Source organism: Schistocerca cancellata, chromosome 4 (genome assembly GCF_023864275.1).
Source record: "Schistocerca cancellata isolate TAMUIC-IGC-003103 chromosome 4, iqSchCanc2.1, whole genome shotgun sequence".
NCBI lineage: Eukaryota > Metazoa > Arthropoda > Insecta > Orthoptera > Acrididae > Schistocerca > Schistocerca cancellata.
The window spans coordinates 182,334,468-182,360,488 of NC_064629.1; the positions used below are offsets into that span (position 1 = coordinate 182,334,468).

At 39.9% G+C, this 26,021-nt stretch overlaps 1 protein-coding gene across 5 annotated transcripts in view; it reads right to left on the reverse strand.

Annotated features, from left to right (window-relative positions):
- Nucleotides 1-26,021, reverse strand: part of LOC126183202 (ankyrin-3-like) — an 892,753-nt gene that overhangs the window by 165,388 nt on the left and 701,344 nt on the right. The window lies entirely within an intron of this gene.

Here is a 26,021-nt window from a genome sequence, read left to right on the forward strand (position 1 = left end):
GCTCTCTGACCATATCTACTACTACAGGTGCCACTATGTCTTTTACCATTGTGTCTTGTACATCTGACACAGGTGATTCTACAGACACGTCTGCCTCATCGTCCTTAAGGGGTAATGGCTCTGCTGAAGGTGACATTTTCAAGGTCTCCTCATCTATCTTTGCACTATCAGGAGCTGCCTTTTCTTGTGGTACAATGTGTTCTTCAGTGACTTCTTCCAATTCTGTGACAGGAGTTTTGAGGGAGACCATTGGCTCCTCCTTTAAGGCAGATAGTTCTTCTACTGTCTCTTCCAATGTGACTTCTTCCTCCTCAAGCTCCCGTGTTACGTCTACCTCTTTTACTATGGAAACAACTTCCTCCTTTTTAATGTCCTGAACAACTGTAAAAGCTTGCTGAATAGGGACCTCATATGCACCCTCCACAATAATTTCCTCCTTTGTGTCTAATTCTTTGTCTCTATCAGCTGCCATATCCAATGTTTTGTCGACTGATATTACTTCAAGTGGGGATTTTACCTCACTTTCCACTATTGCTGGCACAGCTCTGTCAGCTACCTCAATAGACACCTCAGATTTGCCTTCCTCAATAACAGCTTCCTCATCTAATGATTCTACCCTACTTCCATCCTCATCCAATATCTGATCTAGAACTACATCTCTCACTGTGGAAATAACTTCATCTACAGTGATTTCCTGCAACTCTTTTACAGATGACACTATGGTAATTTCTTGCTCTGCCTCAACAACTGGTACTTTTACCGCAGATGGTGCTTTTGTCTCATCCTCCTTGGGAGATATATCCCTAATAGGTGACACACCTGGTTCTTCTGTTATTTCTGGCATCTCTGTTACCTCTGGTTCAATAGAGAGATCGAGCTTTTCTTCTACACCAGGTCCTACATCAACTGATGACACCGGCACTGTTTCACACACATCCAGTTGCTCACTTACAGTAATTTCTTCAGTTGGAGAAACAATGTCTTTATCGGTTCTATCTGGTACTTCTAATGGAGCTAATCTTACAGAGGTTTCAGGCTCAGTTATCAATGCAGGTGACACTACCTCCATCACTGTTTTTCTGATCTCTTCTTCAACTACCTGCTCTCTGACCATATCTATTACTACAGGTGCCACTATGTCTTTTACCATTGTGTCTTGTACATCTGACACAGGTGATTCTACAGACACGTCTGCCTCATCGTCCTTAAGGGGTAATGGCTCTGCTGAAGGTGACATTTTCAAGGTCTCCTCATCTATCTTTGCACTATCAGGAGCTGCCTTTTCTTGTGGTACAATGTGTTCTTCAGTGACTTCTTCCAATTCTGTGACAGGAGTTTTGAGTGAGACCATGGGCTCCTCCTTTAAGGGAGATAGTTCTTCTACTGTCTCTTCCAATGTGACTTCTTCTTCCTCAAGCTCCCTTGTTACGTCTACCTCTTTTACTATGGAAACAACTTCCTCCTTTGTAATGTGCTGCACAACTGTAAATGCTTGCTCAATAGGGACCTCATATGCACCCTCCACTATAGTTTCCTCCTTTGTGTCTAATTCTTTGTCTCTGTCAGCTGCCATATCAAATGTTGTGTCGACTGATATTACTTCAAGTGGGGATTTTACCTCACTTTCCACTATTGCTGGCACAGCTCTGTCAGCTACCTCAATAGACACATCAGATTTGCCTTCCTCAATAACAGCTTCCTCATCTAATGATTCTACCCTACTTCCATCCTCATCCAATATCTGATCTAAAACTACATCTCTCACTGTGGAAATAACTTCATCTACAGTGATTTCCTGCAACTCTTTTACAGATGACACTATGGTAATTTCTTGCTCTGCCTCAACAACTGGTACTTGTACCACAGATGGTGTTTTTGTCTCATCCTCCTTGGCAGATATATCCCTAATAGGTGACACACCTGGTTCTTCTGTTATTTCTGGCATCTCTGTTACCTCTGGTTCAATAGAGAGATCGAGCTTTTCTTCTACATCAGGTCCTACATCAACTGATGACACCGGCACTGTTTCACGCACATCCAGTTGCTCACTTACAGTAATTTCTTCAGTTGGAGAAACAATGTCTTTATCGGTTCTGTCTGGAACATCTAATGGAACTAATCTTACAGAGATTTCAGGCTCAGTTAGCAACGCGGGTGACACTACCTCCATAACTATTTCTCTGAACTCTTCTTCAACTACCTGCTCTCTGACCATATCTACTACTACAGGTGCCATTATGTCTTTTGCCATTGTGTCTTGTGCATCTGAGACAGGTGATTCTAGAGACATGTGTGGCTCGTGGTCTTTAGGGGTTAATGGCTCTGCTGAAGGTGCCGTTTTCAAGGTGTCATCATCTACCTTTGCACTATCGGGAACTGGCTTTTCTTGTTGTATAATGCGTTCTGGAGTGATTTCTTGCAAATCTGTCTCCCGAGTTTCAATTGAGACCACAGGCTCCTCCTTCAATGCAGATCGCTCTGATTCTGTTTCCTCTAAATTATCTTCCTCCTTGCCATGCTCCTCTGTTACGTCAACTTCTCTTACTACAGAAACCGCCTCCTCTTCTAGAATGTCATGTACAACAGTTAATTCTTGGGTTGGAGAAACAATGTCTTTTTTGGTGATATCTGGCACATCAAATGCAGCTGATCTCTCAGAGACTTCATGCTCACTTTTCAATTCAGGTGGCTCTACCTCCATCAGTGTTTCCCTGACGTCTTCTTTTACTAACTGATCTTTGACCATATCTATTACAGGTGTCACTATATCTCTTATCATGCTGTCTTGAACTTCTGACACAGGTGATTCAACAGAAACCCCTGCCTCATGTTCCTTAAGGTGTACCTCCTCTGCTGGAGGCAGCATTTTTATAGCCTCCTCATCTATCTTTGCACTATCAGGAACTGTCTCCTGTGGTACAATATATTCTTCAGTGGTTTCATCAAACTCTGTGATCCTAGATTCAATTGATGCTGAGAGCTTCTCCTTTGAGGCAGACGGCGCTGTTTCTTTTTCCTCTAATGTCACTTTTTCCTCCTGATGCTCCCCTGTTGAATAAACTTCTCTTCCTATGGAAAACACTTTCTCTTCTACAGTATCTTCCACAACAGTTATTGCTTGCTCGATAGAGACGTCATATGCACCCTCTGCAACAGGTTTCTCCTTTGTGTCCCATTCTTCATCTCTAGCAGCTGCCTCTTCCAATGTTGTGTCTGCTAATATTACTGTAAGTGGGGATTTTAACTCACTTCCCTTGACTGCTGGCTCGCTACCTTCATCCTCGTCCAATTTCTGCTCAAAAACTACTTCTCTCACAGGGACAATAACTTCATGTACAGTTATTTTCTGCAACTCTTTTGCAGATGACACTGTGGTAACTTCCTGGTCATCCTCAAAAACAGGAACCTTTATCAGTGCTGGTGCTTTTGTAACATCCTCATCGGTAGATGTATCTGCAAGAAGAGATACAACAGATTTTTCTAATATTTCTGGCATATCTGTTACCTCAGGTTCAACAGACAGATCAAGCTTATCATCCAAAACAGGTGCTACCTCAACTGATGGTTTTATTATTGTTTCACACACATCCTGTCTCTCAATTACAGTAATTTCTGTAGTTGGAGTACCAACATCTTTTTCGGTGGTATATAGCACGTCAAAGGCAGCTAAGCTTACAGAGACTGCAGGTTCTATTTTCAATTCAGATGATTCTTCCTTTGTCACTGTTTCTTTGACTTCTTCTCCAACTAACTGCTTTATGACAATTTCTGTAGGTGGTGACACTCTGTCTTTTGCAGTAATGTCTTGTATATCAGACACAGGTGATTCAACAGAGACCCCTGGCTTGTGCTCCTTAAGGGGTACCTGCTCAGCTGAAGGTTCCATTTTCATGTCCTCATCTAACTCTGCAGTGCCAGGAACTACCCGTTCTTGTCGTAGAATATGTTCTTTAGTGATTTCTTCCAACTCTGTGACTTGAGATTGAATTGAGGCCATGGGCTCTTCCTTTAAGACAGATGACACTTTCTTTGTCACTGTTTCTCTGACTTCTTCTTCTACTATCTGCTCTTTCTCTGTATCTATGATGGGTGCCACAAGTTCTTTTACCAAGCTATCTTGCATATCTGACACTTGTGACTCAACAGATGCCCCGAGCTGATGCCTCTTAAGGGATACCTGCTCTAATGAAGGTGCCATTTTCACATCCTCCTCATCTGTCTTTGCAGTATCACGAGCTGCTTTCTCTTGTGGGACATGTTCTTCGATGGTTTCTTCCATCTCTGTCACATGAGATTCAATTGAGACCATGGTTTCATCCTGTAAGGCAGAAGGCTCTTCTCCTTTGTCCTCTGAAGTCACGTCCTCCTCATGCACCTGTGTTACGTCCACTGCTCGTACTATGGAAACCGTTTCCTTTTGTATAATATCTTGCACATCTGTTTTTACCAGCTGAATAGATACCTCATGTGCCCTCTCTACAACAGATTTCTCCTTTGTGTCCAATTCTTCATCTCTGCCTGCTGTGTCAACAAATTTTTTGTCTACTGGTCTTACTCCAATTGGGGATTTTAACTCATTTTCCATGATTGCTGGCACAGCTTCGTGAGTTATATCAGTAGACACCCCAGATTTATCCTCCTGAAGAAAAGCTACTGTACTTTTATGCTCATCTGATTTCTCCCCCACAACAACCTCTCTGAATGGAGAAATAACTTCGCATACAGTGATTTCCTGCAACTCTTTTAGAGACGACACTACGGTGACTTCCTGTTCTGCTATGACTGCTGGTATTTTTCTATCTGCTGGTGCTTGTGTCACTCCTTCCTCAGCATATGCATCCTTAAGTGAAGAAACATCCTCTTTTACTACTGACATAATTAAAACTTGTGGCTCTCTCTCCAAAACTGGTTCCTTCCCTTCTGATGGTTTGACTAATACTTCAAGCTCATCTCCAAAACCTAAAAATGTTTCCTTGTATGGTTCTCCTATCTTTTCCTTCTTGTCTAATTTAGCTGACTCAATAGAAATCATAATCTCATCTTCCAAAATTGGTGCCTCTTTCTTAGCTGGTGCTACTTTTATATCTGCCTGATGTGCTGTCTCCATTATAGTATCCTGTTTGAATGTTTCAATTATGGCCTGAGACTTACCCATTAAGTCAGGTTCCTTCTCTTTTGTTGTGTCCAGAATAATTTCTTGCTTCTGATCTTTTTCTCCTACTGAAACCTCTCTGAGTGCACCAACAACCTTTTCTTTGGTGATTTCCTCGATTTCTAGTACACTTGTATCAATGGAAACCCCTGGTTCTGTTTCCAACACTGTCTCCTCATGTGACAACTTTCTTGCAACAACTTTTCTAATAGGGGAAACCAATTTCTCATAAGTTTCTCGCACAATGTCAACATCTTTGAGTGGAGAGACATGCTCTTTTTCAAAGGCTTCTTGCATATCTGATAAAGCTAACTCTGTAGAAACCAGATGCTTCCTCTCTGGAACCAGTGCCTTGTCCTTTGTTGGTACTGTGGTCACTACTTTGTCATCAGGCCCCTTTTCCACTTCTAACTCAGTGTCTATTAATATTTCATGCACTGTGATAGATTTCTTACACTCATGTGGTGGTGGTTCTTTTTCTACTGGTTGTTGTATTAACTCTCCTACTCTTTCACTTAGATCATGGACCTCATTCACCTCAGCAGGCATTTCAGCTTCAACAATATCAATATCTTTTGCACTGTGAATTGTTGTTGTTTCCTGTATTCCATTAAGTTTTGATTTTTCTTCTACAATGTGAATTACTTCCGCAATCTTCTGAAGAACCTGTTTTTCTGCTTGGACAACCTGAGTTAACTTTTCTTCTACCATTGATGGCTTGTCTTCATATGAAATAATTGCCTTCTTGGCCTCATCTTTCATCACATCGAGGCCCTTATGGTCACTCAGTTTCATATGTTCTGGCTTGGTTGCCTTAGCTATGCGTTTTTCTATTTTTTCTATGACTTCAGAAATGTGGGGATAGCTTTCTTCAGCTGTCACCTCTTTAATTGTAGACGCCTCATGGTCTTGCAGTTCCTGGCTTTTCACAAGTTCACTTTTTGTTATTTCAACACCAAGGCCACTGATTTCACAAGTGTAGTCACTCAAAGACTTTTTCCTCTCTTTCTTGTCTAAATTATCATATATTAATTGAGATTTTTTTTCTATAGTACCCATTTTGTTATCTTCATCATGAATGTAAGGCAATCTTTTATCTAATTCTTCCTCCATAGATGACTGACTGAATATTTTCTGGAGTTCTTTAATTTTTGGACCAATATGTTTAGTGGAAAGAGATTTAGCAATTTTTTCATCAGTAAGAGAAACTGAAGTTAACTGTTCAGATTTATCACTATAAGAAACAGGTTTTTGAGTAAATTCATCGTACTCAGCCACTGATTTATCATGCCTAATACGTGTCTTTTCTTCTTTTAGTTTTGTAAATGTTTGAAAATCATCTCGAACTTTTATTTTCTCTTTTTGTACTGCTATTTCTACTCTCTCAGCTGGTCTCTGAAGATGAGCACCTTCCTCAAGAAACTTTATCATTGCTCTAACATCACCTGAATCTCGACGGGTTCTTACAATTTCACCTTCTGAAACTACATGTTTTCCCATGAACTTCAAAGCATCACTAGGAAATGCTGCAGCTTCCTTCACTGGCTGCAACACTTCCTCAGAGTAAACTGGGCTGACACTCGCATCTTTTGTGTCCACCTTGTCTGTTAGTACACTAGCTTCTGATGTGTCAATCTGGAATGGGGACAAAGCTACTGATGTTGACTCCCCTTTGAAATAAACAGGGCTACTTGCTGTATCACAGTATTGTGAAAGAACAGCTTCATCTTCCATAAACAATTCTGTGCTTGGAACTCCTATGGCTATTTCATCAGCCTGAATAGGGCTTAAACCCGCATCTGTAAGCTCCGCTTCTTCTGCTCCTACATCTACAGCTGTGTCTGACAAAACTCCTCTCTCATCAGTATAAAGATCTCCACGAGGAGGATGTGCAGAGCTTGTAATTGTATCTGTTGTTGTGCCCCTAGTCAGACTTATACCAGTATCTGTAATATGGTGAGATGCACTATCTTCTGTTGTAGGACTCTCAAATGCAGGTGAGCCTGTAGCTTCTACTGACTCATACCGATACACACTTTTCTTACCACTGAATATAACAGTGTCTTCACGTTTTTTCTCTTTATTTATGTCAGTAAAAGATGGTACATTTGTGTCTGCTACTGATGGCGGAGGAATGATATAAACTTCATGAGGAGTAGCAACTGTTTCACTAGTGACACCTGTATCATGATCAGGAACAAGCTCCACTTTTCCACCAGTACCTGCCGTTGCTGTCATACCAACATCAACCCTTTCTGATGTTTCTTTCCCACTGGCTTCTCGTCTTGTAGTTGTTACACTGATATGAGACTGAGATCGTATAGAAATTTCAACATCGCGTGCCCCGTACAAAGTAAGACGACTTTCTGCACTTGCACTAGCTTCCCTTGTTCTTACCTCTTTTCTCCCAATGACTAACTCAAGTGTAGGTGGGGGGAAAGTTGACTTGCCGCCTGATGAATGACTTGGAGGAAGTTCGCTTGGATGTGGATTTGGGCTTATCATAATTTTGCCCTCAAGTGGACTAGTGCCACGATCAATATGTTTACCATCTTCTGTTGTGCTCTGTATGCCTTGACTTTCTGTTGGTTTCTCATACTGCTTCTTAATTCCCCTTACATTAATGCCTCTTTGGGCACCTTCCTCACGCCTTTTATCACTTCCCATGCTTTCTTGATTTGACAAGTCACTCTGTGTGTCTTCTCCACCTGTCTGGGAACTTCTGATATTTTCTTCTTCACCAACTTTGTCAGATGACTTCAAAACATTTTTGTCACTTAGTTTTCCAACTCCAACACCACCAGATAATCTTTCTACAGGTCTGAATGTTATTCGTCTACTTGTAGTCTCTAAAAAGAGTTTTTCTTGTGGTTTTCCACTAAAATCATCTTGCCTTTTCAAGTTTTCTTGCTTTTTGGAGTCTTTTGAGCCTTTCTCTTCCTCTGGCGATTTTATACTTTTGATGTTTAGGTTTGCTGGTCGACCCCTATCAAACTCGTGAGGCCGTTGTTTCAAAATGTGCTCAGCACTGTGATAGTCGTATCTTTTCTCAAATCTAGAGTCTTGTACTGGTTCAAATTCCTCTAACCTTTCTGCTTCATCCCCAAGTTCTGAGTCTTCACCTGAAGCTAATCCTCCCACTACTAGGTTTTCAGCTCTTGACTGAGCTGCCTTCTCCAAGACTTGCCTAACTGCTTTATATTCTGATGATACGTCTTTCTGCATAAATTTTTTTGAGGATTTTTCCCTGCTATCATCAATAGGTGGAGGCGTCTCCAAAAGAAACTGCTCTTGAAAGCCCTCTGTATCAAGAGAGTCATCGTCATCTTGAGGAGAAGTGGAAGCAACTGGGGTATGTCCGAGAAGGCATGAAATAAACAGGATAAACACAAATTAATGTGTTAGGCAAGAACAAAGAGAAACTGGTCTGTGGTGAAAGTAATTTTAATGATTTCAGAGTCTTATATATTAAGGACGCCAGTGGCCAGGACTTCTAGTGCCTAAACTGCTATTCTTCAGAAACATGGACAAGGGAATGATAAGCAAAAAATTAAAATATATAGTTTCCTCTCCCACTAAGGCAGTTATCATCCTAATAAATCTTTACACCCATCATATACCACTTAACTTCATCTAAGCATATTGTTTACTGTACATAAACTCTAAATACAGATAATGAAGCCAACACCATGAAAACAGGAATGAATACTGTAAGACAAGTGCATGAAAATCAATGGAAGAAAAAACTGTAAACTGGATTTGAGTAATATGAATATTCATGGTGTTAACTTTCATGATATTCTTTCTTATATATAATTACTAACCTCCCCAGTAGATGATCTCCATCAGTCGATAGTTGATTCCTGAAATACAAACAGCCCAATCCACAGCTTTCTAGTAAATACTGACCAATTAACTGCAGTTGTATTATGGAGTGATCTATACTGAAATGATGTAAAGAAAAAGAATACAACTGCATAAATGGAGTATGTGTATTATGAATGTTTGTGAAGACAGCAATAGAGAGAGAGGGAGGAAGGCTTTTAATTACCTATTTGGATGAGCAGTTTTGTAATTGGGTATTTTAATACCTTGAACTGTCATAAAAATTTAGACACCCCAACTAAAATTTAAATACATATTTTTAATGGGCCTCACTAATATCTTCAAGCATATGCTTGTCTCTATACACCTTATTAATGATACTGCAATCACAGGTCACTCATAGCATTTTTTTCTTTCATTTATTTTTACTTTTATCTTAAGATATGCTTTCTGTGTCAAAATACCAAATTGTTCAATACTTTGGATGGCATATTATACTGTTTGTTTCCAAATAACTAGATGGGAAATAAGCCCACAATCATTCTCCAAGGGCAATGTCCATAAAGATTCTCTGGAAAACAACTGAATGGGGAGGATCTGCCAAAGTTGGCTCAATGTTGGACCTTTTCAGCCTTACCCTTCTACAAGTATGAGAGAATTAGACATATAGTACAGTCAGTCACAACAGTGAAGACAGAATACTGCATCTGAGTTACTGTAACTGTAAAAGCATGCTTACATGAACTTTAGGATAAAAAATAAAAGTTTAAAAGCCAAAACAGCAGACAGTTAACGTATCTTCTGAATTTTCTGCTCATGCCCTCTCTACTCTTGTATGTAAGTGCTTGCTATTTTGCTTTGTCAGTTGACTCCATGAAAAACAAATACTGCTGTGGCTTGGGCGTATTTGTACCATATAGAAAACATCAAAAATCATGCCCCTACACACAGTATACAAATATTACTGCTCATAACATGCCCAATAAAAGGAGGTGTTATCTGCCACATGATTTCAGTATTTAGGTTCAGATCAATGGTTAAAAGAGGTCATAATCACACAAGTTATTATGGTTATTTAATTTTTGGGAGAACACTTGACATAAAATGACTAGGAATCAGTTACTGAGAATATGAATCAAATAAATGCTGTCAATACTGTGGGAAAGATTTTTTCTTTTTCTACAAACCAGATACATGAAAACATGTGGCATTCACCCTTTCTCTCTGAGCACATTCAGTTGATACACAATCGCCATGCGGTGTATGTAACACAAATATTAGGTTTGGATAAAAAGGAACAGACAAAAGAGTGGCACATAAAATGAGGAAATAAATACAAATAATCACTGCCTGTAACATATAACATGAAGTAGCAATACAATACACTGTACATGAAACAATATGTGTCATTTACATCTCACTCATTCCATCACAATGTTTGCTCAGGTAAGTGTGTAGATCCTATGGCTGATATGAATATATGAAGCAACATACACAAAATGTGGAAGATGCAACACTGACAGTAGAGCATGTGGTTATTTTCTAATAATTTTTAAATTACATTGGCAAATCAATCAAATGAACATATGTTAAATTCACCCTTCTTACTTGGTAATGACTATTTACTTTCTGCACAAAGAGTAAAACTATGAAACTAATCCATAAGGCAGAGGCAAATGGTGAGCTTGTTTGCGATGCTAAGAGGAGCACTGTGTTGCACTAATGCTCAGACATTTAAAGCAAAGAACATCTTATATTCCAATAATTTCTGCTTTCAGAATGCCAAGATATATTTCAGGATCCAACAAATGTGTGAACAAGCAAAATGGCACGTTGGTTAAGACACTAAACACACATTTTGAACAAATGGGCATTAAATTCATGTCTAGCCATCCTGATCTAACTTTCTCACGGCTTCCCAAAACTGAATTAGATGAATGTCAAGGAAGTTGCTTCAAAAAGGCTATGGCTGATTTTCTGCAACATCCTTATCAAATTGGAGTTTGTGGGTGATTGACAATGACCTCTTAATTGATGAGATTTTAAACATTATTCTCCAGCCTTCTTCCTTACCACAAGTGTCAAGGTTCTTGCAGCCTTCAGTAATACATACTTATCTTCTGTTTCCAGAAGATATAATACCTTCAAACTTAACCAATTTATGACAATTATAATTGCATATGGTCAAAATTCATCACAGATGCAATATTATTATTATTTAGAGAAACAGTTACATTCACCCTCTGTGCTGTTCTGTGGACGGGAAAATGGACAATGTCATGTGGAGCTATTTACGTTTTGAGAGCTGACACTCATATTTCATGTTATCCCCACCTTTCAGCAGAACCATAAAAGTTTTTACCTGTGCATTCTGTAAGTAGTGAGGTTCAAAATACATGCTTTCATTCCTTTGCAGAGATTACATTAGTATTCTCTAGGAGGTATCTTGACATCTCAACTGTTGGGGACATTATATTACATAAAAGTAGAACATAAATTACACAACAGGGGCCTGTGTGAATGAATTTTTTTTGACAAAGTATTCTCTATCTGTCACTACTCATAATTCATTGTGCAGCCACTCTATTATGGACACACCATTTACGCAGGCCCTAGTTTTATCATGATTCAACCAAGATGCTGACATGTGTTCATTGCAGAGTCACAAGATGAATAGAGCAAACAATTAACTGATTGTGATTTATACATATAAGGCAAAAGATTACAGAACAGTGGGGAGGGGGGGAGGGGGGGGGGAGAGAAGAAGAAGAAGAAGAAGAAGAAAGAACTGAAGGAGGGAGAGTAATTCTAAGAATCTGGTGAAGTGGGCCAAACAATATAGTTACACTGGAACTTTACAATTTCCATTATAATTTGGATCAGATACTTCACGGTTTGTGTTTTAATCTTAAAATGCAGCTTCATTGAGTTTATTCTTCTCTTCTCCTACATAACTTCTAGATGAGACAAAGAATCCACTCCTCTTTGTAATTTTGTGCTTTTGTAAGACATATCCAATTTTAAATTGTGAGATATTTCCAGGGTCAGATGGGGACTCTGGCCACAAATGATTGGTTATGAACTCTAGAGTAAAACTGAAGAAATTGGAAAATAGGTAGCAAATTAAGGAGAAGGGACCTGGATAACTTGAAAGAACCAGAGGTTGCTGAGAGTTTCAGAAGGAGCATTAGGCAATGGTTAACTAGAGCGGGCAAAATGAATACAGTAGAAGATGAATGGGTAGCTTTGAGAGTGAAATAGTGTTGACAGCAGAGGATCAAATAGATAAAAAGACAAGGCCTAGTAGAAATCCTTGGATAATACAAGAGATACTGAATTTAATTGATGAAAGAAGAAAATACAGAAATGCAGCAAACGAAGAAGGCAAAAGGGAACACAAATGTTTAAAAAATGGTACTAACAATAAGTGCAAAATGGCTAAGCAGGAATGGCTAGAGGACAAGCATATTTCACTAGGGGAAAGATAGATAGTGCCTACAGGAAAATTAATGAGACCTTTGGGGAAAGAGAACCACCAGTATGAATATCAAGTGCTCAGATGGAAAATGAGTCCTAAGCAATGAAGAGAAAGGTTTAAGATGGAAGGAGTATATAGAGGGTTTTTACATGAGAAATAAACGTGAATGCAATATTATAAAAAAAAAGTGAACATAGAGATGGGAGATATGCGAGGAGAATTTGACAGAGCTCTGAAAGATCTAAGTCAAAACAAGATCCCAGGAGTAGATGATATTCTGTCAGGACTACTGATTGCCTTTGGAGAGCCAGCATGACAAAATTCTTCCATCTGGTGTGCAAGATGTATGACATAGGCAAAATACCGTCAGACTTTGAGAAGAATATAATAATTCCAATCACAAAGAAAGCAATTGCTGAAATGTGTGAAAATTACTGAACTATCAGTTTAATGAGTCATGGCTGCAAAATACTAACATGAATTCTTTACAGAAGAATGGACAAAATGGTAGAAGGCAACCTCAGGAAAAATCAGTTTGGATTTTGGAGAAATGTTGGAACACGTGAGGCAATACTGACTCTACAACTTATCTTCGAAGACAGATTAAGGAAAGGCAAATCTGCATTTCTAGCATTTATAGACTTAGAGAAAGCTTTTGACAATGTTGACTGGAGTACTCTCTTTCAAATTCTGAAGGTGACAGGGGTCAAATACAGAGAGCAAAAGGCTATCTACTGTGCAGAAACCAGATGGCAGTTATAAGAGTTGAGGGGCATGAAAGGGAAGCAGTAGTTGGGAAGGGAGTGAGACAGGTTTGTAGCCTCTCCCTGATGTTATTCAATCTGTATATTGAGCAAGCAGTAAAGGAAACAAAAGAAAAATTCAGAGTAGGTATTAAAATCCATGGAGAAGAAATAAAAACTTTGTGGTTTACCTGTGACACTGTAACTCTGTTAGAGACAGCAAAGGACTTGGAAGAGCAGTTGTATGGAATGGACATTGACTTGAAAGGAGGATATAATATGAATATCAACAAAAGCAAACAAGTAATCGAATGTAGTACATTAAATCAGGTGATGCTAAGGGAATTAGACTAGGCAACAAGACACTTACAGTAGCAGATGAGTTTTGGTATTTGGGCAGCACAATAACTGATGATGGCTGAAGTAGAGAGGGTATGAAATGCAGACTGGCAATGGCAGAAAAAGGATTTTTGAAGAAGAGAAATTTGTTAACATTAAGTATAGATTTAAGTGTTGGGATGTCTTTTTTTGAAATAATTTTAAGTGTATCCATGTATGGAAGGGAAACATGGATAATAAACTGTTCAGACAAGAAGGTAACAGAAGCTTTCAAAATGTGGTGCTAGAGAAGAATGTTGAAGATTAGATGGGTAGATCACGTAACCAATAAGGAGGTCCTGAATAGGATTGGGGAGACAAGAAATTTGTAGCACAGTTTGAACAAAGGAGGTGATTAGTGGATTGTGAGCATCAATTTAGTATTGGAGGGAAGTGTGGGGGATAAAATTGTAGAGGGAGAACAAGATGTGAATACAATAAGCAGATTCAAAAGCATATATGTTGCTGTAGTTTTTCAGAGATGAAGAGACTTACACAGTACAGAGTAGCATGCAGAGCTGTATCAAACCAGTCTTTGGACTGAAGACCACAACAACATCCCAATTCCATTTAAACATGTAATTTGTAGATTATTCTCTTCTGTCTATGCATAGTGGCTGATATTTGTTTTTTTTTTAGTTGCTGATATTTTTATTTTTTTTATTTGTTCTCCTAACTGAAGATGATTTGGTATTACTACATGGGTGACTTCTCAACATAAACAAATACACTATGTGATCAAAAGTATCTGGACACCACCAAATACATATGTTTTTCATATCAGGTGCATTGTACTGCCACCTACTGCTAGGTATTCCATATCAGTGACCTCAGTAGTCATTAGACATCGTGAGAGAGCAGAATGAGGTGCTCCGCAGAACTCACGGACTTCGAACATAGTCAGGTGATTGGGTGTCACTTCTGTCATACGTCTGCACATGAGATTTCCACACCTCTAAACATCCCAAGGTCCACTATTTCTGATGTGATAGTGAAGTTGAAACATGAAGGGGCACATACAGCACAAAAGCGTACAGGTTGACCTTGTCTGTTGACTGACAGAGACCGTCAACAGTTGAAGAAGGTCGTAATGTGTAATAGGCAGACATCTATCCAGACCATTACACAGGAATTCCAAACTGCATCATGATCCACGGCAAGTACTATGACAGTTAGGTAGGAGGTGAGAAAACTTGGATTTCATGGTGGAGTGGCATGTGGAGTGACGAATCATGGTACACAATGTGGCGATTCGATGGCAGGGTGTGGGTATGGCAAATGCCCAGTGAATGTCATCTGCCAGCACGTGTAGTGCCAACAGTAAAATTTGGAGGCGGTGGTGTTACAGTGTGGTCATGTTTTTCTTGGAGGGGACTTGCACCCCTTGATGTTTTGCATGGCACTATCACAGAACCTTCTTGCTCCCTACTGTTGAAGAGCAATTCGTGGATGGCGACTGCATCTTTCAACATGATCAAGCACCTGTTCATAATGTATGGTCTGTGGCAGAGTGGTTACACGACAATAACATCCCTGTAATGGACTGGCCTGCACAGAGTCCTGACCTGAAACCTATAGAACACGTCTGGGATATTTCGGAACACCAACTTCATGCCAGGCCTCACCGACCGACATCAGTACCTCTTCTCAGTGCAGCACTCCATGAAGAATGGGCTGCCATTCCCCAAGAAACCTTCCAGCACCTGATTGAAAGTATGCCTGCAAGAGTGGAACCTGTCATCAAGGCTAAGGGTGGGCCAACACCACACTGAATTCCAGCATTACCAATGGAGGGTGCCAAGAACTTGTAAGTCATTTTCAGCCAGGTGTCTGGATACTTTTGATCACATAGTGTACTTGTGGGTACCCCTCTACCACAAATGGTTGATAACTTAATGTCTGTCCAAGAATAATATTGAGCTGGAAGTTATTTTTAAGATCTTGTTTATATTTACTTTAAACAGCATTGTTTATGTTTAGTTTAAACTCCAAGTTCAGATATGAAAGGCTGCATTTTTCATTTGGGAATGAAACTATTTAAGCAAATTATTACAGTCTGAGGTTTTTAATTAAACTTGTAATTCAAACCTGGAGTAGAGTATTTAAAAAACATTAAATAAAAAACCAACATAAAGTATGATCTTTAAATAGTTAAAAATGTAAACATGAATTAAAAATTTATGGAAAGGTCTTACTCAACAATCTAAGCAGAAAATTCCAAGTATGTTCATCAGCAAAAGATCTAAGATATTACCTTCACAAGTTGACTCTGTAAGTAATGGGTAAAGTTAGTTTTTTGATCCAAAATTCAGTACAATAATATCTCTACTAACCCACGTAGTCTCTCAGTCTACAACTGTTAATATAAAACCTCCATCAGCACTTGAGTATGATCAGAAAATTTACCATACTACATTATCAAAGCTTTCCCTGAAGTATTCAGTCACTGTAGTTCCAAAGATAAAAGGTTTATAGCACCATCCAATTGCTGTATTTGGCCAAACCTCTGAGATTACACGTTAGCAAGTTATTTCATATTAAGAATTTGTAATGATCACTGATAGATGTGCCCAAGGATTACAATACTGGATTTGCATTCAGAAGTTGGGTGATTCAAATCCCTGTCTGACTATCCAGATTTTATTTTTGTGACATTTCCCTCAACTGTTTACAGAAAATGCTGGGATTCTTTCTTTGAAAAGGACACAGACAATTTCCTTCCCTATCCTTTTCCAATTCAAGAATATCATTGAAACATTTATACCAGGTGGAATTTAAAGTTTTTCAGCTATTCACTTTTGGTTTCAGCTGGATTTCTGTTCCTAGTACTTATGTGGAGATTAATGGCAGTAATAAGTGAAACTAACAATGGGAATTTTTCATGGAAGCTTCTAAATTGATTAACCCCAGTGTAACACATCCTTCTGACATGCAAGCACAAGTATTCCCTTTTGTAATGAATGCAACAGATCTATTCCCATCTCTGTATACAAGTAACTGTCAATGGGGCCTACAGTAGAGTTTTTCTAATCTTAAAAAGTAACATGTGCACACCACAATTCTACAAAATCTGAGCAGCTACTTTTTTTGTGGGGCACATGCTAAAGGTGGGCAAACTCATTCATTGATTTCATTTCTACTTAATCACCATTTTTTAAAGTTCAAATGTGTATGGGACTTAACTGCTAAGGTCATCAGTCCCTAAGCTTACACACTACTTAACCTAAATTATCCTAAGGACAAACACACACACACATGCCCAAGGGAGGACTCGAACCTCCCCCGGGACCAGCCGCACAGTCCATGACTGCAGTGCCTTAGACCGCTCGGCTAATCCCATGCGGCAATCCCCATTACTTTAATGCTGTGTGGGTTTTACAAATCTCAAAATGGAAAACTATAAGTACCGTATCCAATAAGAAGAATGTGCCCAGGATCCAGGATCCGAGTTTTAGGGGTGGGATTGGGATCACAGGGGGAAAAATGTATGTCATGCTGAATAATTTCTTCAGTTAAATTCATTTAATTTCATCTTTATATTTTATTTTTTAGGAACTCATAGACCATATCTGTACATAATTGAACATTGCCATTGATAAATATTATTTATGCAAGCTAAGGTGGAAATTATGGCACTTCGCTTTCAAAAACACAGACTAGCATGCTGAAAAGCAAGTTCCAGTGAACTGAGACTTCTACAGCTATATCTATATACATACTCTGCAAGTCACCGTAGGGTGGATGGCACAGGGTATCCTGTCCCACTACTAGTCATTTTCTTTCCTGTTCCACTCGCAAACAAAGGGAAAAATGACTACCTGTATGCCTGACAGAAGTCCTAATTTTTTTATCTTCATGGTTGTTATGCAAAATGTATGTTGGTGGCTGCAGAATCGTTCTGCAGTCATCTTCAAAAGCCAGTGCTCTCAATTTTCTCAGTAGTGTTCCTCAAAAGTAATGTTGCCTTCCCTCCAAGGATTCCCATTTCAGTTCATGGAGCATCTCCATAATACTTGCATGTTGTTCGAACCTAATGGTAATAAATGAAGTAGCCCGTCTCTGAACTGCTTCAGTGTCTTCCTTTAATCTGACCTGATATGGATCCCAAACACTCAAGCAGTACTCAAGAATGGGCTGTCTTAATGTACTATATGTGATCTTCTTTACAGATGAACCACACTTTCCTAAAATTCTTCCAGTAAAGCTAAGTGAAACATTTGCCTTCTCTACAACATTCCTTACATTCACATGCTGTTTCATACCATTTTGTAATGTTATGCATAGATATTTATTCAGAATACCTGTGTCAAGGAGCACACTATTAATGCTGCAGTCGAACATTACATATTTGTTTTTCCCACTCATCTGCATTAACTTACATTTTTCTACATTTAGTGCTAGCTGCCATTCATGCCACCAACTAGAAATTTTGTCTAGGTCCTCTTGTATCCTCCTACAGTCACTCAACAACAACACCTTCAATAACCCATAGCATCATCAGCAAATAATCACAAATTGCTTCTCACCCTGTCTCCCAGATAATTTATATGTATAGAAAATAACAGCAGTCCTGTAACACTTCCTGATGATGACTTTGTCTCTGATGGACACCCACCATCAAGGACAATGTACTAGGTTCTGCTACTCAACAAGTCTTTGAGCCACTCACATATCTGGGAACCTATTTCGTATGCTCATACCTTTGTTAACAGTCTGCAGTGGTGCACCATGCAAATGCATTTCATAAATCTGGGAATACAGAATCCGCCAGTTGCCCATCATCCATAGTTCATATGCTATGATGTGAGAAGAGGGTAAGCTGAGTTTTGCACAAGTGATGCCTTTTAAAACCATGCTGATTCACAGACAGAAGCTTTTCCATCTCAAGGAAGTTTATTATATAAGAACTGAGAATATGTTCAAGAATCTGCAGGTGTTAAGTCCCATAGTGCTCAGAGCCAAGAATCTGCAGGCAAACTGATGTTAAGGATGTTGTTCTGTAATTTTGTAGATCTGTTCTTTTACCCTTCTTAAATACAGGAGTCATCTGCTCTTTTTTCCAAGCACTTGGAGCTTCACATTTGGTGAGAGAGTCATGATAAATGCAAACTATGTACAGGGCTAATGCCACAGAGTACTCTTGGTAAAACCCAACTGGGGTTTCATACAGACCTGGCAACTCACTTGCTTTCATCTCTTTCAGTTGTTTCTCTATCCAGAAATGCTTATTACTATGTCCTCCATGTGCCACAGTCAAATGACAGTATGTTTGTACAGTTCACCCATGTGAACAGCTACTTAAATGCAAAATTTAATACTTTGGCTTTCTTTTGCTATCTGTTACTGCCACACCAAATGGACTGACCCATTTAGCAATTTTACATATGACCAGAATTTTCTTGGGCTCTCAGCAAGATGATGCTGATAGTTGTTGTGTGCCTCACGCATAAATTTTTTACAGATGCACAAATTTCTATTAGCTTTTGTCTGTCATCATTTACATGTTCTCTTTTGAACCAAGAGTGCAACAGCCTTTCCTTTCTCAGCATTTTATGAATTTTGTTGTTAAACAACAGTGGGTCTTTTCTGTCCTCAATCCACTTACTTGACACATACTTCTCCAAAACATGGTTTACAATCAATTAAAACTTTCCCATAATTCCTCTATGCCCATCATACTGGAAGTAAATGATGATACATACATGTACACAAAAAAGTTATAAATTACTAGTCATGGATGTTGAATGGCATACACAAACAACAAGGAGTCACGACTTCAAGAATGGTTTAAAGCTGAACAAGAATGTGTGAACTCAATGAACAAAAGAAACTAAAACTTGGTGCTGAAAGAAGAACAGTGGAGCATGGAATGAGGGACCTCTTGAAAAATAATGAGACAGAGGTGGGAATGAGGAATGGCAGAACTGGAATGCAGAATAAATGACAACCAGAAAAAAAGAACAAGACCAACTGAGTGAGACAGAGGTGAGAAATACGATCTGGATCAAGGAATGAGTGACTGCCTGAAAAAGAACAAGACTAAATTAATGAGACCAAGGCAGGAGCGAGACCGAATGAATGAGACATAGGTGTGAATCAAGCCACCTGGAGGGAAAGATGAATGACCGTTACTTACAAGTTGTTCCCAGTCCTTCTGTTCAATTTAGTGAACCATTCCTCTTAACCCTTTACTTTGCAAATAAACCACCTCTAGCACAGGCTTTACCTATTAGAAGTGTCACTACAATTCTCCATCTGTAAGAGAAGTAAAAAATTATGCATCCATTGTTGTTGCATAATCATCTGAGCCACTGATGGAAATCTTCACATTTGACTGCAAACCAAAGGTGTTTGATTGATTTTGGAATGGTACTCCAAATTGCAAACTGTAGTTTCACCATTTCTGTGAAACTAAACACAGACTAGCACATCGAAAAGCAAGTTCCAGTACCACCACTTCAGTCTCCTGTCTAATGGAGCAAGGTAAGGCATACTGGAAGATGTGGCTACATCAGGTGCACAGCCTTTGCCCCAAGTACCTCAAGATTGCTACAGCCCATAATAACAGCCTAAAGTATATCAAAACTGTACAACAGTCAGTGGATAAATCCCTTTCTCAGTGCTCTCTGAACATATCCTAAATGGTTTTGTTGTTAGAGGATTTTAGTGACAAGTCATTCCTTTGTTAGACACAGAATCACATGAAATGCAGGTGACAGTGGAACAAGATTCCCAATGTTTAAGAGGGCACGATGAAATGACAACTGTTTATTCCAGATGGCAGCTGAGCTGAATCCAGTTCTCACGAACTGCCCAGTGCAATTTCATTTTTGATGGACGCCTACAAAAAGTGAGACTGTTGATTAATTTAACACTTTCTGCTCAGTACTTAATAAAATTCAAGTGAGCACTGTCACTACAGGGTGTTCATTGAGTGAATCCTATAGGTGCTAAAGAACTTAAATCTGTTGACATCAAATCACAAGAAGTAGTACAAGACTGACATGTCAAGATCCTGTACAGTTTCCCATCTACCACTAATGCTAGGGGATACAGATGTACATAATCACAGTGGCTTCTTGTCTATGTTGAAGGAATAAATGAAACATTTGGTTTACATTTGTGACAGGAAATAATTATATCATGTATTACAGGAGTCATCTACACTCCTGGAAATTGAAATAAGAACACCGTGAATTCATTGTCCCAGGAAGGGGAAACTTTATTGACACATTCCTGGGGTCAGATACATCACATGATCACACTGACAGAACCACAGGCACATAGACACAGGCAACAGAGCATGCACAATGTCGGCACTAGTACAGTGTATATCCACCTTTCGCAGCAATACAGGCTGCTATTCTCCCATGGAGACGATCGTAGAGATGCTGGATGTAGTCCTGTGGAACGGCTTGCCATGCCATTTCCACCTGGCACCTCAGTTGGACCAGCGTTCGTGCTGGACGTGCAGACCGCGTGAGACGACGCTTCATCCAGTCCCAAACATGCTCAATGGGGGACAGATCCGGAGATCTTGCTGGCCAGGGTAGTTGACTTACACCTTCTAGAGCACGTTGGGTGGCACGGGATACATGCGGACGTGCATTGTCCTGTTGGAACAGCAAGTTCCCTTGCCGGTCTAGGAATGGTAGAACGATGGGTTCAATGACGGTTTGGATGTACCGTGCACTATTCAGTGTCCCCTTGACGATCACCAGTGGTGTACGGCCAGTGTAGGAGATCGCTCCCCACATCATGATGCCGGGTGTTGGCCCTGTGTGCCTCGGTCGTATGCAGTCCTGATTGTGGCGCTCACCTGCACGGCGCCAAACATGCATACGACCATCATTGGCACCAAGGCAGAAGCAACTCTCATCGCTGAAGACGACACGTCTCCATTCGTCCCTCCATTCACGCCTGTCGCGACACCACTGGAGGCGGGCTGCACGATGTTGGGGCGTGAGCGGAAGACGGCCTAACGGTGTGCGGGACCGTAGCCCAGCTTCATGGAGACGGTTGCGAATGGTCCTCGCCGATACCCCAGGAGCAACAGTGTCCCTAATTTGCTGGGAAGTGGCGGTGCGGTCCCCTACGGCACTGCGTAGGATCCTACAGTCTTGGCGTGCATCCGTGCGTCGCTGCGGTCCGGTCCCAGGTCGACGGGCACGTGCACCTTCCGCCGACCACTGGCGACAACATCGATGTACTGTGGAGACCTCACGCCCCACGTGTTGAGCAATTCGGCGGTACGTCCACCCGGCCTCCCGCATGCCCACTATACACCCTCACTCAAAGTCCGTCAACTGCACATACGGTTCACGTCCACGCTGTCGCGGCATGCTACCAGTGTTAAAGACTGCGATGGAGCTCCGTATGCCACGGCAAACTGGCTGACACTGACGGCGGCGGTGCACAAATGCTGCGCAGCTAGCGCCATTCGACGGCCAACACCGCGGTTCCTGGTGTGTGCGCTGTGCTGTGCGTGTGATCATTGCTTGTACAGCCCTCTCGCAGTGTCCGGAGCAAGTATGGTGGGTCTGACACACCGGTGTCAATGTGTTCTTTTTTCCATTTCCAGGAGTGTATTTGTTGTGTGCCATGTACTGATCCTATTCAGTGCCCTATTTGAGACATCTTTTATAGACTGTTAGGTAAGGTTAGTAGATTGCATATCACTATGTCAGACAAAATAAAATTTACCTTTGACCCAAATCAACACATTCCTGTGCCAAAAAAGTACTTTCCACATGGGAATTAAATTTTATAACAAACTTCTCAAAAATATAAAATCAAATATTTAGTTCAAAACCTTTGGGTAACCCTTAAAGTCATATTTGTAATCTTCATCAAATTTACATAGATACTCCGCAAGACACCATCATAGATCAAGGGAAAAATGACTGTCTATGTACCTTACATATGCTGGCAGTACAATCATTTGGCATTCAGCTTCAAATGCTTGTTCTCTAAATTTTCTCAATACTGTTTCTTGAAAAGAAAGTCACCTTGTTGTCTCCCCTCAAGGGATTCCCATTTGATTTGAGTTCCCAAAGCATCTCCATAACACTTATGTGTTGTTTGAACCTACTGGTAACAAATCTACCAGCTCACCTCTGAATTGCTTCGAAATCTGCCTTTAATTTGAGCTGGCACAGATCCCAAACACTTGAGCAGTACTCAAGAATAGATTGCACAAGTGTCCTCCATGTGGTCTCCTTTACAGGTGAATCACTCTTTCCTAAAATTATCCCAATAAACTGCACCATTTACCTTCCCTACAACAGTTCTCACACACTTGTTGCATCTCACATCGCTTTGCAACATTACAGGTTTGATATTCCTATTCATCCACATTTTTCCACATTTAGTGTTATCTGTAATTCATCACACCAACTGGAAATTTTGTCAAAGTCATCTTGTATCTTCCAACAGTCACTCAACTTTGACACCTTACCATACACCATGGCATCATCGGCAAACAACTGCAGATTGCTGTCCATCTTGTCCGCCAAATCATTTACGTATATAGAGAACAACAGAAGTCCTATCACACTTTCATGGGGCAATCCTGACGATACCCTTGTCTCTGATGAACATTCACCATTGAGGACAACATACTGGGTTCTATTATTAAAGAAGTATTTGAGCCATTCAGATATCTGTGAACTTATTCCATATGCTCGTACCTTCATTAACAGCCTGCAATGAGGCCTGTAACAAATGTTATAGAAGAATGTAAGGATTGATACTATTAATTCAGTAACTCAGGGGGGATTCCAGTTAGCTTCACCTTCTTTCCCTACTGAGGCTGTTATCTACATCAACCACAAAGCCTTTTTGGTGGATGAGGCATTCCTCGATCCTAATCGAGACATAGAATGCAAACATTTTCAACTAAAAGGTGTAACCACGTTGTATGAACTGCCTCTTCAACACCTTGAGAACAATGTTAGCACTAAAAAAAACTATAGAGCAGCCTATATGATAAGTTCCTCCATTTTCTATAGTGGTCTCAAAAACAGTAGAAATCTTACAGGAATTGACATTGTATAGTTGCGCACATTGTGCTTCTCTGTATTTTTATATATTAGTTTCACAAATCTAGACTTTAACTGTTACATAAATGATTCAATGGAGGACTAATGTAAAGCACAGAGAGCTTTAATAGTTTATTAGATACCCAATCAGACATATTTGAGTCATTGCATTTCAGTGCTTTGGCAATTAATTCAGTTTTCTTGTTGTTCACACACAAACCACTCATATGGGAAACCTGTAACAATGTTGTATTGCTGACGTTCTCAATGCAAAAGAAAAAAAGTCTTTGGTGGAGATACATACTAAACTCACACTGACAATATCTAGGGACTTACTCAAGGTACAGAACAGATAATGTAGGGATTATCTTTAAGGTGTCTGCTAAGTAGTGAGAGATAAACTACAGTAACTCTTGGAACAAGGAAGTTTCTTTGTAAGTTTCAGAACACTATCCTCAATGAGTCAGAAATTCTTCCCTTTAGCAACATTTTCCAAATTTTCTTGGTTGCAGAATGTACTGCACTGATTGACAGCCTGCTAGAGTGCTATGAGCCTTAGAAAATGTAGGTCCCAGCTCTCAAACAGAGGAAGAATATTTCCACAATCCAACATTAGTTAAACAATAGTCCCAACCCCATCTGTCTCCCATCTGGCAGTTACAGTAATTACAGAAAAACACTGCACTACAATTAGGGCAATGGGAACACAAATGTTTGGAAATACCACCAACCTCAGTACAGCAATCTGGCTTCCTCATATATATAAAAAATCATCTTCCTGGTTTCTCACACATTTATTGAACTTGGAAACCTTTTTAATTATTGGTCAGTCAACTGAGCACAATGTAGGGAGACAGGTATGTGCATGTGAGTGTGTGTGTGTGTGTGTGTGTGTTTGTGTGCATGTTTCTCCTACAGCTAGAAAAAGGACGTGCATTTCAAAAGCTAATCAAGCTCTGTACCTTTTGTTTGTGTGCCTTTTGATGACACATTGCTTCTGACTTTCAGTTCTGTCTTTATTTCTAAATAGTTCGTAATTTTCAGTCATTAATGGAAACTGTTTTCGTAAGTTGAAAGCTGTGATCCTCTCTTTAATTACTGTGTGGCTATAACCACTGTCGCCTGCAAGTGTCTGGTTTGTAATGTACCTGATTATGACTGCAGTGTGGCAGTCTTCACTACATCATGGCACATGCCTTCTGCAGGTAGTGTGAGCACGTTGTGACATGTATATTATCAGAATGCAATTTTTCTGTTTGTGGTGGCACTCAAAAGTCCTTAATCTTGCCATAGCTTTCAAAATGCTGTCAATAGGATGCTCAGCATGCAGGTTGTGCCACAGAGCAAACTTTTTTTTCCCTATGGCGTGCCTTTTGTTTGGCAAGTGATCTGTTGGTGAAAATCACCACTTAAATCCAGGCCATTACCTACTTTACCAAGCAGAATTTGGGAGGAAATGAGAACAAAAAAACTGATCAGTGGCAGTAAATGACAGCATAGCAGTAGTTTGATCAATAGATAAGACCAAACAAAATTCAACTGTAGGAGACATTAAACAAATCAGCTCCTAGCAACAAAGTTCCGCACATCTGCATCTACGGGACAACTTTGCAGTTCACACTTAAGTGCCTGGTAGAGGGTTCATCAAATCACTTTCACACTATTCCCCTACCATTCCACTCTCAAACAGCACACAGGCTAAACAAATGCTTAAATATTTCCTTGTGAGCTCTGACTTCCCTTATTTTATTATGATTATCTCATCTCCCTGTGTGTCATCAAAATATTTTCCCGTTTGCAGGAGAAAGCTGGTAACTGAAATTTTGGGAAAAGATCTCTACACAATGAAAAACACATTTGTTTTAATGATAACCACCACAAGTCACATATCATATCTGTGACACTCTGTCCCCTGTTTTACAATAGTACAAAACAAGCTGCCCTTCTTTGAACTAGTTTAATGTCCTCCAGCAATCCTATCTGACAAGGATCTCATACTGTACAGCATTATTCTAGCACAGGATGGGCAAACATAGGGCACACAGTCAGTGGATTTGTTGCATCTTCTAAGTGTTCTGCCAATAAAATGCCATCTTTGGATCACTTTACCCACATTGCATCATACAGATATCATGTCTAAATCATTTTAAACTTGGTTTTGATCTTCTGATGATTGAACTGGGCAGTAAATGACAGCATCATCTGGAAGTAATCTAAGATAGCTGTTCAGATAGTCTCCCAACTCATTTATATAGATTAGGAGCAGCAGAGGGCCTGCAACACTTCCTTGGAGAATGCCAGATACCATTTCAGTTTTATTCGATGACTTTCCATCAGTTACTGCAAACTGTTTCTTTTCTGACAGAAAATCACAAATCCAGTCGCACAACTGAGATGATAGTCAA